Genomic DNA, 13,277 nt, shown 5'->3' on the forward strand with positions numbered 1-13,277 from the left:
ACTGTGGAGATGCACTGAATTCAGTGAAATGCTGAGCTGCCATTTGAATCAGGGCAATTTCTATGTTTCTGAGGTAGTCCTGGGGCAGAGCAGGACTCCCCATAAGTCCTTCAGCATTTGTGCAGATAAAATATAAGGTGCCATTGATTAAAAACTGAGAAGGAGGAATTTAAACTATCTGTACCTTATAAGGAGGGTGCTGAGCTAGTGTCAAAAGAGAAGATGACTGATAGCTTTAACTTCAGTCTCTCCTGGATATTCCAGTCATAGGGATGTGGGGCAGATCTCTGAGGGCAGCAATCTGTAGCAACTGTTCTCTGTGTTTTGGTTTCTTTTCTGTTTTTCAATTGCAGTGAGGACTGAGAGGCTTCCAATAGTGTGGCATATTGCCTGGGACCTGCCTTCCCTTCTTCTTTGTAAAAATCATTGTTGCTTATGCTTCTGGGATGCTGTGTATGAGACTGTACAAATGCTGTGGTGATCACCCTGCTTTGGCTCATGTATGAGGTTATTTGCATACACCAATGGGATCTGTTGGGAGGCGGAGCCAGAGAAACTAGAAAGGAGGGATGAGGCAGAGAAGTGTAGCGATTTAGTCAGAGTCAGAGATGGGAGGCTGAAGTGAAAAGTTAGTCTGGGGGAGTTAGAGAGTGTGGCAGAATTAGGAGTTAAAAGAGGCAGTTAAGAGTGTGGCACTTATAGAGAATTAAGAGTGAAACAAGTTATTACTGTATTAATCTAAGGAATACTTTAAAGTCTGTGAAGAACCTGTTTAAGCAAACTGTAACCAATAAACTTGTTTTGTTCAACTTTACACTCAGCGTGGACCTCAATCTTTTTAATTAAAGGGTGTTGACAGAGGTCAACTGGTGGCAACGTAAAGGAGAGAACATGTTGTGGGCCTCAGGCTAGTGAAACAATCTGGGGACACGTAGGGGCATGTCACAAATGCCTATATTCAGAACATCATTTTAGGACACGAGACTCTGTGTTTTTCACTCTTTTCTGAGGGTTCTTCTTTTCTACTTGATGCAGTGATGTCACTGCCAAACTTTGTGACAGCTGTCTCCTGCTCCCCCTCCCCCTTCTTCTCTTGGGTTCTCTGGGCTGGAAGTGTGCAAATAATTCATTGTGCAATACTTCTAATACCACTGTGCAACCTGTCACAATTACTCTCCCTAAAGAGATAATGATCTTGGTCAAGTAGTCACTGTGGGTGCAAAACTACCACTTTTATTGCCTGAAGTAGATCCTTTTGTCTTCAGAAGTGCATAGAAAAAGCCCCATGGACAAGCCTGGCTGTAAAAATAACCTTTCCTTGCTTTCAAAGCAATAAACCATTGACTATGTGCCTCCTTAAATAGCACAACAGCCTTGCCAGGTAGGGCCTCTCAATTCCCAGTAGCAACTTAGTGACCTTCTCAAATCCTCATGTTGGATTTAGATGTAAGTCCTGCTGTTTCAAGAGACCAGTCCTCTGTTGAAGAATTATATTTGTTTTATTAAGAAAATAAAGTAGTGTCATTAGAATACAGTTGTAGCGTTAAAAGGCATAAGCTTTAGGCTTCTCCATCTGTTACAATGATTAAATAAGTCTACTATTTCTAAGTAAAATAAGAACAACTAAGTCTATGCTAAGTAATAATCTTTGCTCTCACTATATATTAGCATCTAGAAACTGGTATTTCTCTCCCCTCTTCTACTTCAAAAAGCAAACCTCTCTCTTCTCACATTCCACAACATCCCCCCCACAAACAAATGAACTTTTCACATACATGAACAACTATTTTTCTACATTCTTTTGATCCACCCTCCTTTTGACACTTCCAAGGTGTCAATTCCAGAGGTTAACCAATTAAGTCTAAGTGGGTATAACATAGTTCACCTCCCACATTTCACGCGAGAAGATCCCAGACCCAGGTGGCTTATCTCTCCCCAATTAAGCAGTATGCTGTTTCATCTTCCCCTAGGTCTCTTTGGCCTTGCATCCTTATCTCTGTGCCAGGCAAAGCAGCTCTGCACAACAGTATCATGAGAACATTCCATTGTTTTTAAATTCATCTTATACAGAACCTAACAGACTCCATCTTTGTATGACTACAAGTCCCAGTTTCCTTCAATTTCCTCACACAATCTTCACCCCAAGTCATAGACATTTGTGTTTTCCCATCTGTTTTTCACAGAGATCTGAAAGGGTACAAACACTAGTACAAACAGAGACATGGACCAGAATCAGATCTGAATGTCAACCAAATGGCCCATGACAGCCCAAGTAGCAATCCATGTACCCTTAATTTGGGTACAGGCCAAATCATAGGAGGTGGGCACTGGACCTCTCTAATGTGAACCTTCTATATAGTTATTTCCCCGTCCTTTCATTAAAGACGAGTCCACAGAACCATGAATATCACTTCCCCCCCATACTAGCTTGACATAACTTTGATGAGTACCAGCATGAGTACATTGAAGAAAGCACATTCACTGGACATGTTCCATTTGCACATGCAGTTGCATCTATCAAGCTAGGGGGACAAACCCTATACAGTGGTGTCTCACAAGATGATGTTAATTCGTTCCGTGAAAATCGCTGTCTTGCAAATCATTGTCTTGCGAAATGCGGTTCCCCATTGGAATGCACTGAAATATATTTAATGCATTCCAATGGGGAAAAAATCATCATCTTGCGAAAATCGCCCATGGGACAACCATTTTGCAAAGCATGGAGCCAGCTGTCACAATCTCTGTCTTGCGAAAAACTGTCCCTTAAAAAAGCATTTTCCGAAGCATGGACCCAGCTGTCAAAATCGTCATCTTGCAAAAAACCATCCCGGGAAAAAAGTCTTGCAAAGCACGGACCGAAACATCATCTAGCGAAAATCGCCCATAGGGAAAACCGTTTTGTGAAGCGCTATAGCGATCACTAAAACCCATTGTCTTGCAAATTAACCATTTTGTGAGGTAATCGTCTAGCAAGGCACCACTGTATATATTCATGAACATATATGAACATATATATGTTCAAACAGTTATCAGAATCATTTTATATTTCTTCATCATGAGCAGACAACACATAGCTCAGCCATAATTGGAAACTAAGAAAAAAAAGTACCACATATTCAGCTGGGACAGGTAACTTAGTTAAAACAAGGAGTATTAGACTCTTAGAATCCTCCAGGAGATGTTATTGACCTTTAAAGCAAGGGACATATCCTTATTTTAGTATTTTAGTATTTTAGATTGTGGGGTACTAAACGAGAAAACAAGAAAAAAGCTTCGAGTCATTTTCTGGTTTTAATTGTCTACATTTAAGTGGGAAAAGCTCATTTTGTCCACAATATGCCTTTGGAATGAAGAACTGATCTCTGATCCAGTGAAGATGTATATTCCTGCTTAACTGAGACAGATGGGTTGCACCAAAATTCATGACTATTTCTAGAAGGTTCCATGTGGCTGCTACCATTTATACTGTGCTTCATGACGCATGTCAGATTACATCAAATGAGTGAATTATGTACCTGGCTGAAGATTCAGGTGTTGGGACTTTGATTCCCCACTGTGCCTGCTGGGGGAAGAGCCAGACTTGGGCAAGCTGTGAAGTTCCAGGAAGCCCTCAGAAGAAAAGAATTGAAAACCATCTCTGAATATTTATAGAAAACCCTGAGAAGGGTCACCATGTCAGAGTTGACTTGACTACATGTAGTATTCTTGTTATTATAAATAATGAATAAATGGGATAAGCCAGAGTGGAGGTTTTTCATTTTATGTATGGGTGTGGACATTGTACATCAGGGGGTTTATATCTAATTGTAAGGTGTTTGCTTGCATCTTGCCAGCTGTGTGGAGTTCATTGCTTCTGGGAAGTAAGCTGGGAAAGAACAGAGTGGTTGGCCCAAGATCATTCCATGAGCTATACGGCTCATCGGGTACATGAATGTGGATCTTCCATGTCCCAGTTCAGTACTCTAACCACTACACATCACAGACTCATAGATTCCTTTATAAGAATATGCAAGGTCTGATTTCCTAGTTAAATTGTAGATATTATCCCCATTCCATTTTTACACCTTTGAGAACAAGATTTGCCTAGCTGTACAAACAGTGGAGCTGGGGAACTGAAATGCTCTGCTGAATGAAGATGAAAAAAGGGAATATGTTACATGTAATATGCTTGAAATGAAGTACCCGTTATTAATGTTGTGCCACTTGTGCTCAAGATGCCTGACACTGATTGACACTGTAATAATCATGTAATATACCCATCATCTCCAAAGATCTAAGATGTTAGAGGCAGTGACAATAAATTAGGGGCGAAGGGCAAAGTCAAGAGCAGTTATTGGAAAATAGTAATGGAATAACCTTGCACTTGCAAAGATAAATGGTTTACAAATAATGGGTACATTAAAAAAGCTGCAAATGTAACATTGGACAGCATTTTGATGCTCTGTAGGTTTTTTAAAAGATCCCTTGTTTAGATGATGTCAAGAAAGAGAAATGTGAAGACCCCAGAGTAGTCTGTCAACTAGAATTTGAAGAATGGTACAGTTTTCAGATTAAACAGCAGAAATTACAGCTTTCTGCCTAGTTTAATAAACTGCGAGGGTGGATTACAACAATGCATGTAGACATTACATGATTTCCCGTCGCTGTGTGAGCCCTACTCACTCATTTGCTTATCCAGTTTCATCAACACACTTTAAGGGAAATGCCCAGCCCCTTATTCCTTTCTCCATGTGAGCAGGAACAAATCTGAAAAGGAGAGGTTCCTCATGTGGAGGCTCCTCTTTTTGTGTAGAGCCTACACACAAGGAGGAGTTTCCCCTGTTCAGATACATCACTCTCCACATGGAGAAAGCAATGATGGGGGATGAAGAGTTTTGTTGCTCCTCACTGCTCATTTCAGCCAGGCTGGTAATGACTCAGTGGGCCTTTTTATCACTCCCAAATATGATACCTGGCAACTGAATGTTTCACCTTACAGAAAACAATGTGTACCATGTAACTTACAATGTCTTGGTCACACATGAAACCTACTTGTTAATTCTCCAATCTTCAAGAGACAAGCAGGCATGTATGAATGAGCTTTTCTATGAAACAATGCTTGTGAATATTCTTTTTTTTATGTTTAAATAAAAATGTTTTGTTGTCATTTGATGTATTCTGGGCATTGGGCATTGTCTTCAACAAGCAATAGTAAAAAAAGAATTGGTTTCCCCCTACTACATACATCACCACTTGCCATGTGTGTTGTCTTCAGACAAAATTACAAAAATGGAGTGAATCAGGTATTTCCACAATTTCAAAGAGACCATAAGTGGAGAAAGGAGATGTTCTTCATAGCTGGATGAGAGCAACACAGAGTTAGTCCTTCAAATTCCTTTTGGCTTTTTGTACAGTTAGATAGCCAGTAATTTGAAATGAGGAAAAAGGGGGTGGGTGGCGAATAATAGACTGAGTTGCCAGTGTCAAACGAGAAGCCCAAGACCTCCCTTGGACATGGTTGGTAATGAAGTGCTATGGAGTGCTCAGACTGAGGTCACTGTGCGGTTTATACATCGCTTTGCAGACACTCCAGCAGCCATTTTGTGGCCAGTTTCTTATGATTTGGAATATTTTTATTTTTCTTTGTTCCCTCCCTCACCTTAGTTTGCAAAAATATTATTAAACTAGTAGAAGTGTGTGTGTGTGAGAGAGAGGTGGTGGAAGAAGGATTGTTATAGGTACAGTATTTTGAGTACATATGTAACACAGTTAGACATTTGTATTTCCCTGCTATTCATGGGAATGTTTGTTCGTTCGTTAGACTCCTTTTACTGGAGATCCAAAAATGCACAGTAAGTGTCACAGATCTGGATACAGGCCAGGTCAACTGTGAACTGTATCTCCTTTGTTCAGATACAGACTGAGTTGATGGGAAGCTTCTGCATACTTCCAATAGTTTCACTTCTGCAGATTTTGTGATGCGGTTCTCAAATTTAAAACGTGTGTACCAAATTTTATATATTAGAGGAACATCCACCCAGAAAATACATATGTTCACCAAAAAGTTACGTTTATATGTTGAAGTTTATATGTTCTTAAAATAACTCAGATTAAGAAAGTTCTCTGCAAAAATATATACCTCAGACAAAACTAGATGTGTTAGGAGAAATGCACACCCAAATTCTCATGTATATGTTTCATTAGAACTTTCGTGATGAATTTCTTTGAAAAGAAACTCTCAGAACTCATGAGGAAATGAATTTAAGGTTGAGAAAATTCTCAAACTTAGGAAAAAGATGAAACAGTGAGGAAACCCAAACTGTAAGATTCCTCTCTCCCTGGCACCAAGTATCTGGCTAAGCCTATGACAGTCCTGCTCTGAAGCTCTAAAACATAAGTAGGCCAAATGATTTCACGCAAGGTGAGGTCATCCAGTGCCTTGAGAGATGAGTCTGCAAACTCTCAGCATCAAGTCCCTGACGTTTGCGAGCTCTCCCTGTATCAAAGGTCCCCAATGTCAGACAGACCTGCCATGGTTTACAGCTCACTTCCTCTTAACATTTTTACATCCAGGAACTCAAGCAGACTCATGCCAGTTTTGCTCCTCTGACTGCTGAGTAAAAAGGACAGAAAATCATTAAAGTCAAAACAATTCTAGCACAGGTAACTTTAATAGAAAATTACATCAATCACCTTGAAAGAAAGCAAAAGTAAATTTCAGTTGATGCCACTGTTCCCAGTTTAATATCAGCTATAGTTTCTGTTTTGTTTGGGATTTGGGGGGTTTGGGGCTGTTTTTGTTGTCTTAAAGCTCAATGTATTCTTGTGAAAACAAATAATTAAAAATTAAACATCCCTTCAAAAAAGATTTGACTCCAGTGTGAATAAGTAACATTTTCTCATCTGTTTTCTCCTCTGACAGTCAAAGGACAGAAGGTTGCAGTGATAGTTCAAGCTCTGAAGAGATAACTGCAGTCACTGAATTTCTCAGAGTTCACCTCAAAAAACTTACTTCTTGTTGAGGTGATTGTCAGGGCAAGGATTTGGCTGAACTGGAAAGTGCATTCTCCAGAAGACAGAGCTAGGGAGTGTTGGCCCTACCAGTAGGCAGAGTGAAGTGACAGCCTCAGGAGTCACATGCAGGACTGCAGGGTAGCTGTGAATACTTGGAAATTTTGAGAAAGCCCCCATATTCCTAAAACAAGAAATTCTAAAAGCACAACTACAATTCCATCAAGAAAAAAAAAAGGTGGGAGCAAAAAAGGTGAGAATGGCTTCACAAAAAGCTCAGGGAGGACCTGAAAATAAAAAAGACATGTATAGGAGGTAGAAAGAAGGCCAGGTCACTAAGGAAGAATATAGACAAGTAGCAAGGAATTTCAGGGATTGCATTAGGAGAGCAAAAGCTGACAATGAGCTAAGATTAACTAGAGACACTAAAAGCAAGAAAAAACATTATGTAGGTATGTATGAAGGAAAGACAAAGAAAAGACGTAGTGACACAGCTCTGCAATGGAGATGGAAAAAATGATAAGAGAGGACAAAGAAAAGGCAGAGGTGCTCAATTCCTATTTTAGTTCAGTCTTTTCCCATGAGACAGACTATGAACTTCCAAACAAATTGGAAGTGCGGGGGGGGGGGGGAGGACAGGATTGCTGCTGGAGATAGATAAACAAATAGTCAAGGAATACCTTACCACCTTGAATGAGTTCAAATCTCTATGGCCTGATGAACTGCATCCGAGAGTACTGAAGAAACTGGCTGAAGAACTCTCAGAACTGCTATCCATTATTTTCTTGAAATCATGGGAAACAGGGGAGGTGCCAGATGATTGGAGGAAGGCTAATGTTGTTCCTGTCTTCAAAAAGGGCAAAAAAAGGAACCTGGGAACTAGAGGATAGTCAGCCTGACATCGTTCCCAGGGAAAATTCTGGAACAGATTGTAAAGCAGTCATTGTGCAAGCATCTAGAAAACAATGCAGTAATAACTAGAAGCTACATGGATTTGTCAAGAATAAACCCTTCCAGACTAATCTGATCTCATTTTTATTGATCGGGTAACCTCCCTGATAGACAGAGGAATGCTGTAGACATTGTATATTTTGACTTCAGCAAAGCTTTTGACAAAAGTCCCATGATATCTTGATTAGCAAGCTAACTAGGTGTGGGCTGGATAGATCATGTCAGGTGGATACACAATTGGCTACAGAATCATACTCAGTGTGATGATTAATGGTTCCTTCTCCAACTTGAAGGAGGTAACAAGTGGGCTACCCCAAGGCTCAGTCCTGGGTCTGGTGCTCTTCCACATTTTTATTAATGACTTAGATAAGGAAGTGCAGGGAATGCTTGTCAAATTTGCAGATGACAAAAAATTGGGGGGAATAGCTAATACCTTGGAAGACAGGAAGGAAATGCAAAATGATTTTGATAGGCTGGAACACTGGGCTGAAAACAACAGAATGGAATTCAACAGAGATAAGCGCAAAGTACTACACCTAGGAAAAAGAAACCAAACACACAGTTACAAGATACCTGGTTCAGCAATACTACAAGTGAGAAGGACCTTGGAATTGTCATAGATCACAAGCTGAATATGAGCCAACAGTGTGATGTGACTACAAAAAAGACAAATGCTGCAGCAGCTGACGAGCCATGGCTTCGGGCAGCATGGCTGGCCCTGTGCCTTCCACCCTGGATAATGTGAGACTGGAAAGTGTCTTGAGAGCCCTAAAGACTGAGGGGGGAATGCCAGGATATATAAGGGCCATTCCCCCCTTGAGCCACCATCTTCTTTTTTCGGGCACCCACCTGTCCACCTGTCCACTTGTGATGTTTGCTCCTCGTGGCCCCTGTTTGTCTTCCAAACACCTTTTCACATGCTGCCACCAATTGATCACTAAATCAGCATACTTTACGTAGGAAAGACGAAGGTCCATTCATCACTGTCTTTTGAATAAAACAGGTGTATTGATTACAGATGTTTCTACAATAATTCATAAGTATCTTCTTCAGATTCATCAAGCCTCAATAACAATCTTCTATATTATCTTACAGGTTACTATTCACTCCTCAGACTAATCACTCCTCAGATTCCCAAACTAACTCCCTCCCTCCCTCCCTATAAACTCAGATCCAGACTGTAAACTAAACTCCTCCTCTTTGGCTTCACCTTTTAACATCTCTAGTGGCACCACCTCTCGACTACATCAGCATAAAACATGAATAATGCTTGACTTATTTAACTTAATAAGGGTGAACACCACACCACCCTAATTCTAGTGTGAGTGTTCTGATTGGCTGTTGGATGGTGGGTTTTTTTGTTTTGTTTTGTTTTGTTTTGTTGTTGTTTTTTTGCCTATCCCACACTGGAACAGGGCGTTGGCACTTTTGGTGGCAATTCCGGTCACACTGGTGGGTAGTGCGGAAAAAAACAGGTATTTTCCGGTGAGTCCCACTGTAAGATCAGGTAAGCTAACAGTGCATCGGACCTCCCAGCACTGTGGATCGTGTGATTACAGTGATTGGGGGGGGAAAGATGTGCTGGGCCACTTCCAGACCAAGAGTCATCAGCTAAAGATGGCTTGAAGTCTGGTGGTGTTTATTAGTGGCCAGCCAGGTTCCTGCTGTCTTTAAGACCGCTAGAACCTGGGGCCAGGGACTCACCCATCTGTTGATTAAGGGGTATTTGGATAGGTTGTTGTGGGTTTTTTTGGCTCTTTGGCCATGTTCTGAAGGTTATTCTTCCTAACGTTTCACCAGTCTCTGTGGCCAGCATCTTCAGAGGACAGGAGTAGCACTCTGTGCTCTGGTATTTGGACACCTCTGTGATTTTCCTGTTTCCACACTACAGCAGGCCTCCCTTTGCCAAAGGATGGCAAATTTGAATTTTCAGTCAATAAAGTATGGCCCGTGTTTTAACCCATATTAATTGTCTTGCATCGTTATTCTGGGGTTGGGAGGGCAATGCTATTTTAGGCTGCATTAACAGAAGTATAGATTCCAAATCCCGCGAGGTGCTAAATCCCCTCTGTTCAGCACTGGTTAGGCCTCACCTTGAGTATTATGTCAAGTTCTGGACACCACACTTCAAAAAGGATGCCGGCAAATTGGAACAAGTTCAGAGGAGGGCAACAAGGATGATCAGAAGGCTGGAAACCAAGCCCTATGAGGAAAGATGAAAAGAACTCAGCATGTTTAACCTTTAGAAAAGAAGACAGAGGGGTGATATGATAGCACTTTCCAAATACTTGAAAGAATGTCAAACAGCAGAGGAGCAGAATCTATTAGCGGTCACCTCAGAGTGCAGGACATACAACAATGGGCTCAAGTTACAGGAAGCCAGATTTAGGTTGAATATCAGGAAAAGCTTCCTAACTGTTAGAGCAGTACAGCAATTGAATCAATTAGCTCACAAGGTGGTGAGTTCTCCAACACTGGAGGCATTCTAAGTAGATTTAGACCACCATCTGGCAGATATGCTTCAATTTGTATTCCTGCATTGGGTAGGGGGCTGGACTTGATGGCCTTATAGCCTCCTTCCAAATTCACTATTTTATGATCGTGTGATCTTTCATCATCACTACATCATCATTACATTTAGCATTCCCTTAATATCTCTGTGTTATAACTATGCTCTAGAACCCCAACACACATTCATACTGTTCTTGGCATTCCCTCAAGATCTGTTGAAATATATTGTACCTGTAATGCATGTTTGATATCGTCCATATTAGGGGGGAAGCCAGCACTATCACCATTACCATGATCATGAATGTCCATAGATTCTGCCCCACCAGCAATCCAACTGGTGCAAAACCAGACAAGAAGCAAGTAGCTTCCTATCATGTCAAGGGTACTATAGTTGTGAACACTTGGAATTTTACTTCTGATTCACACATCACAGGTTCCTCTTGGTTACCTGAAACTATGCTGCCTCTTAGTTTCCATGACCCTCAGAAATCATGCCATGAGACTTCTGTCATGCTGTGCTTAGGTAATTCTCCCTTGGTGACACAGAACTAATTTGAACAGCTAGCCCACTGGCTGCTCACCAAGCATTGTCATGTGACAGCTATGGTGGAATGTGAATGCTTCTCTTTCCACTTCTATGAGCAATAGATTACAATGGATTTGGAGATAATTAGCCCTAAATACTGTGTGTGCTACAGAGAAATGTAAGAGATTTAGCAAGCTGATAGGATTCATTTTTTTAAGTCCATGCCAATGCTTTGATCACAGAAAGGATTTTATGTTCACACTACATACCGTTTGCTTATTAAAAAGAGTACTGGGGTGTTCTGTCAATTAAATGCATTTTACTGTGGTCTATCTATGGAATAATATTTTATTATCCCTTTACCACTTCAGACCATAACACTGACATCAGCTGTACAGTCTTCTTAATGAGAAGCTACAGCAAAGGTAAAGTACATGAATTTTCTACACCAGCTTCTTAACAAGAGTAGCACATTTGGGCTTTCTTTGTTCGGGATGCATTAAATATATCATAGTATATCTTAAATTCATGTAGAGATTAACTAAGAATTAATACCTAAAATGCCAAATGTGATTGGGTTTCCTAACCAATCTGTTAGTGAAGCCACCCATCATAGCACCAAAGCAAGCAGAGAACAGCATAAATCTTTACAGCACAAAGATTTTCTAAAAGATACATTCTTCAGTTTTATTATGACACGAGATAGTAAAAGGTGACTTGACTGATAATTGCAAGGCTTCTATGAACATTGCAGGAAACAAGATTTGGTTAATGATAATAACATGACACCCATCTCTGCAAAGACAGAAAAAAGTAAACTTGCAATGTAAAAGAAAAGAAAAGAAAAGATGAGAATCCTTTGAAATATCGCTGCTACATATGAAAAGAAATGCCATCTTTTCTTACAGCTGTCAAGCTGTGAAGAACAGAAACCCTGTCTCTTTGACCTAAAAAGTCCCAGTTATCCAGTCTAGGAACAAGTGCAACGGGTCAGAATGTCTTTGGCCCTGGTGAACAGCTTTATGTGACAGATAAAAAGAAGATGATGAGACAGATTTCCCTGTAGGCTGCAACATCTTCTAACACTGCAGGTGAAAGTACTTTCTGTAGAGGTTTTCACTGCAGAGTCACATTTTTAACAAAAAGCCTTATGGAGGAGTGTAGCACAGTTGATCAACATGAATAAGTTAGTTTAGGGTGTTAGGAAGAAACAACCTAAATAAAATGAATATACACATCATGTAGGTCCAAGGTGGGAAACCATTAGTTCTTCAGATGCTTTACATTTCAGCTTCCCTAATCCTTTACTACTGACCTTCACCAGTAGTTTATGCACCCAGGAGTGGGAAGAGATCATGTCCAGTTCAGACGATAAGGCAGGGTAATCTGGTAATGGCTGATGGGAATTAGTCCAAAACATCCAGCAAGCCACATGTTCCCTAACCTGGACACACATCAAAAGACAAGAGAGTCAAGAAGTATCAACTGATTATGAGCTACACTGTGGTGGTTTAATGAAAAATTGTCTACAGTTAAGTAAATCTTGTAAGACACAGGTAAATACATAGGGAGACACCCCCCCTCCAGAGAAGAAGCACTTGAAAATAAATTTCTTTTGCCCAGCTATGCCCATCCCCAAAAGTGCTCCCACCTCAAAATGTAAATCAAATGGAGCGCCTAAATATTCATGGTCTGAAGCGGCACATGGGAAACTAAGAAACTGAGATGAGTTGGAGTTCTCCGTCCACAACAAAACTCTGCTGGGGCCTGATAACCATATTTTCTCTACTGCAAAGACTTGGGGTGAAGACAGTTGTAATGTCCAGCAAACTCAAAGAGAACGAGGCCCCATGGGCCTCAAGCCAGCCTATGACCAGTTGCACAAGGATGCTCATATCTGGAAGTGTGTGAATAGTTGCAACATCTCTAATTGAGATGAGAAAAATTGACTTCTCCAGCTTGTGGTGGATTCTTGCAAATCAAGTCAAGGCTATGTGTGAGCTGCCTGTCTTCTGCTCCTCCAGGGACACTAAACTCTTTCCTCTCTCTGAGGCAAAGTGCATCTTAGTGGAAAAATATAGGCTTTGCACTGTTGAAAAGGGACTGCCTGCCATCCTCAGAAGAGATGCATAAAGATATTTTAGAGAGCACTTTGATTCAGTTCTCAGGTGGTCTCTTAAAATGTTTGCAACCATTCAAATCTTTATCAATTTGGAGAGAAGGTTCCATAAAAGCCACCAAGGTTTGTTGCATCCTAAAAAGCATTTACCCAGTGAGAGCCACAGGTTTATGTGTCTGT

The 13,277-nt window shown here is 40.7% G+C and overlaps 1 long non-coding RNA gene across 1 annotated transcript in view; it reads right to left on the reverse strand.

The window, feature by feature from the left end:
• Positions 1–13,277, reverse strand: part of LOC140706704 (uncharacterized) — a 56,739-nt gene that overhangs the window by 18,214 nt on the left and 25,248 nt on the right. The window contains exons 2-3 of the long non-coding RNA XR_012086522.2: positions 12,294–12,422; positions 1–10,144 (exon numbers count right to left, since the gene is read on the reverse strand). The exon at positions 1–10,144 is cut by the window's left edge and continues 18,214 nt beyond it. This is a non-coding gene — a long non-coding RNA (uncharacterized LOC140706704). The remainder of the gene's footprint in view (positions 10,145–12,293; positions 12,423–13,277) is intronic.

This window comes from Pogona vitticeps, chromosome 4 (genome assembly GCF_051106095.1).
Source record: "Pogona vitticeps strain Pit_001003342236 chromosome 4, PviZW2.1, whole genome shotgun sequence".
Taxonomy (NCBI): domain Eukaryota; kingdom Metazoa; phylum Chordata; class Lepidosauria; order Squamata; family Agamidae; genus Pogona; species Pogona vitticeps.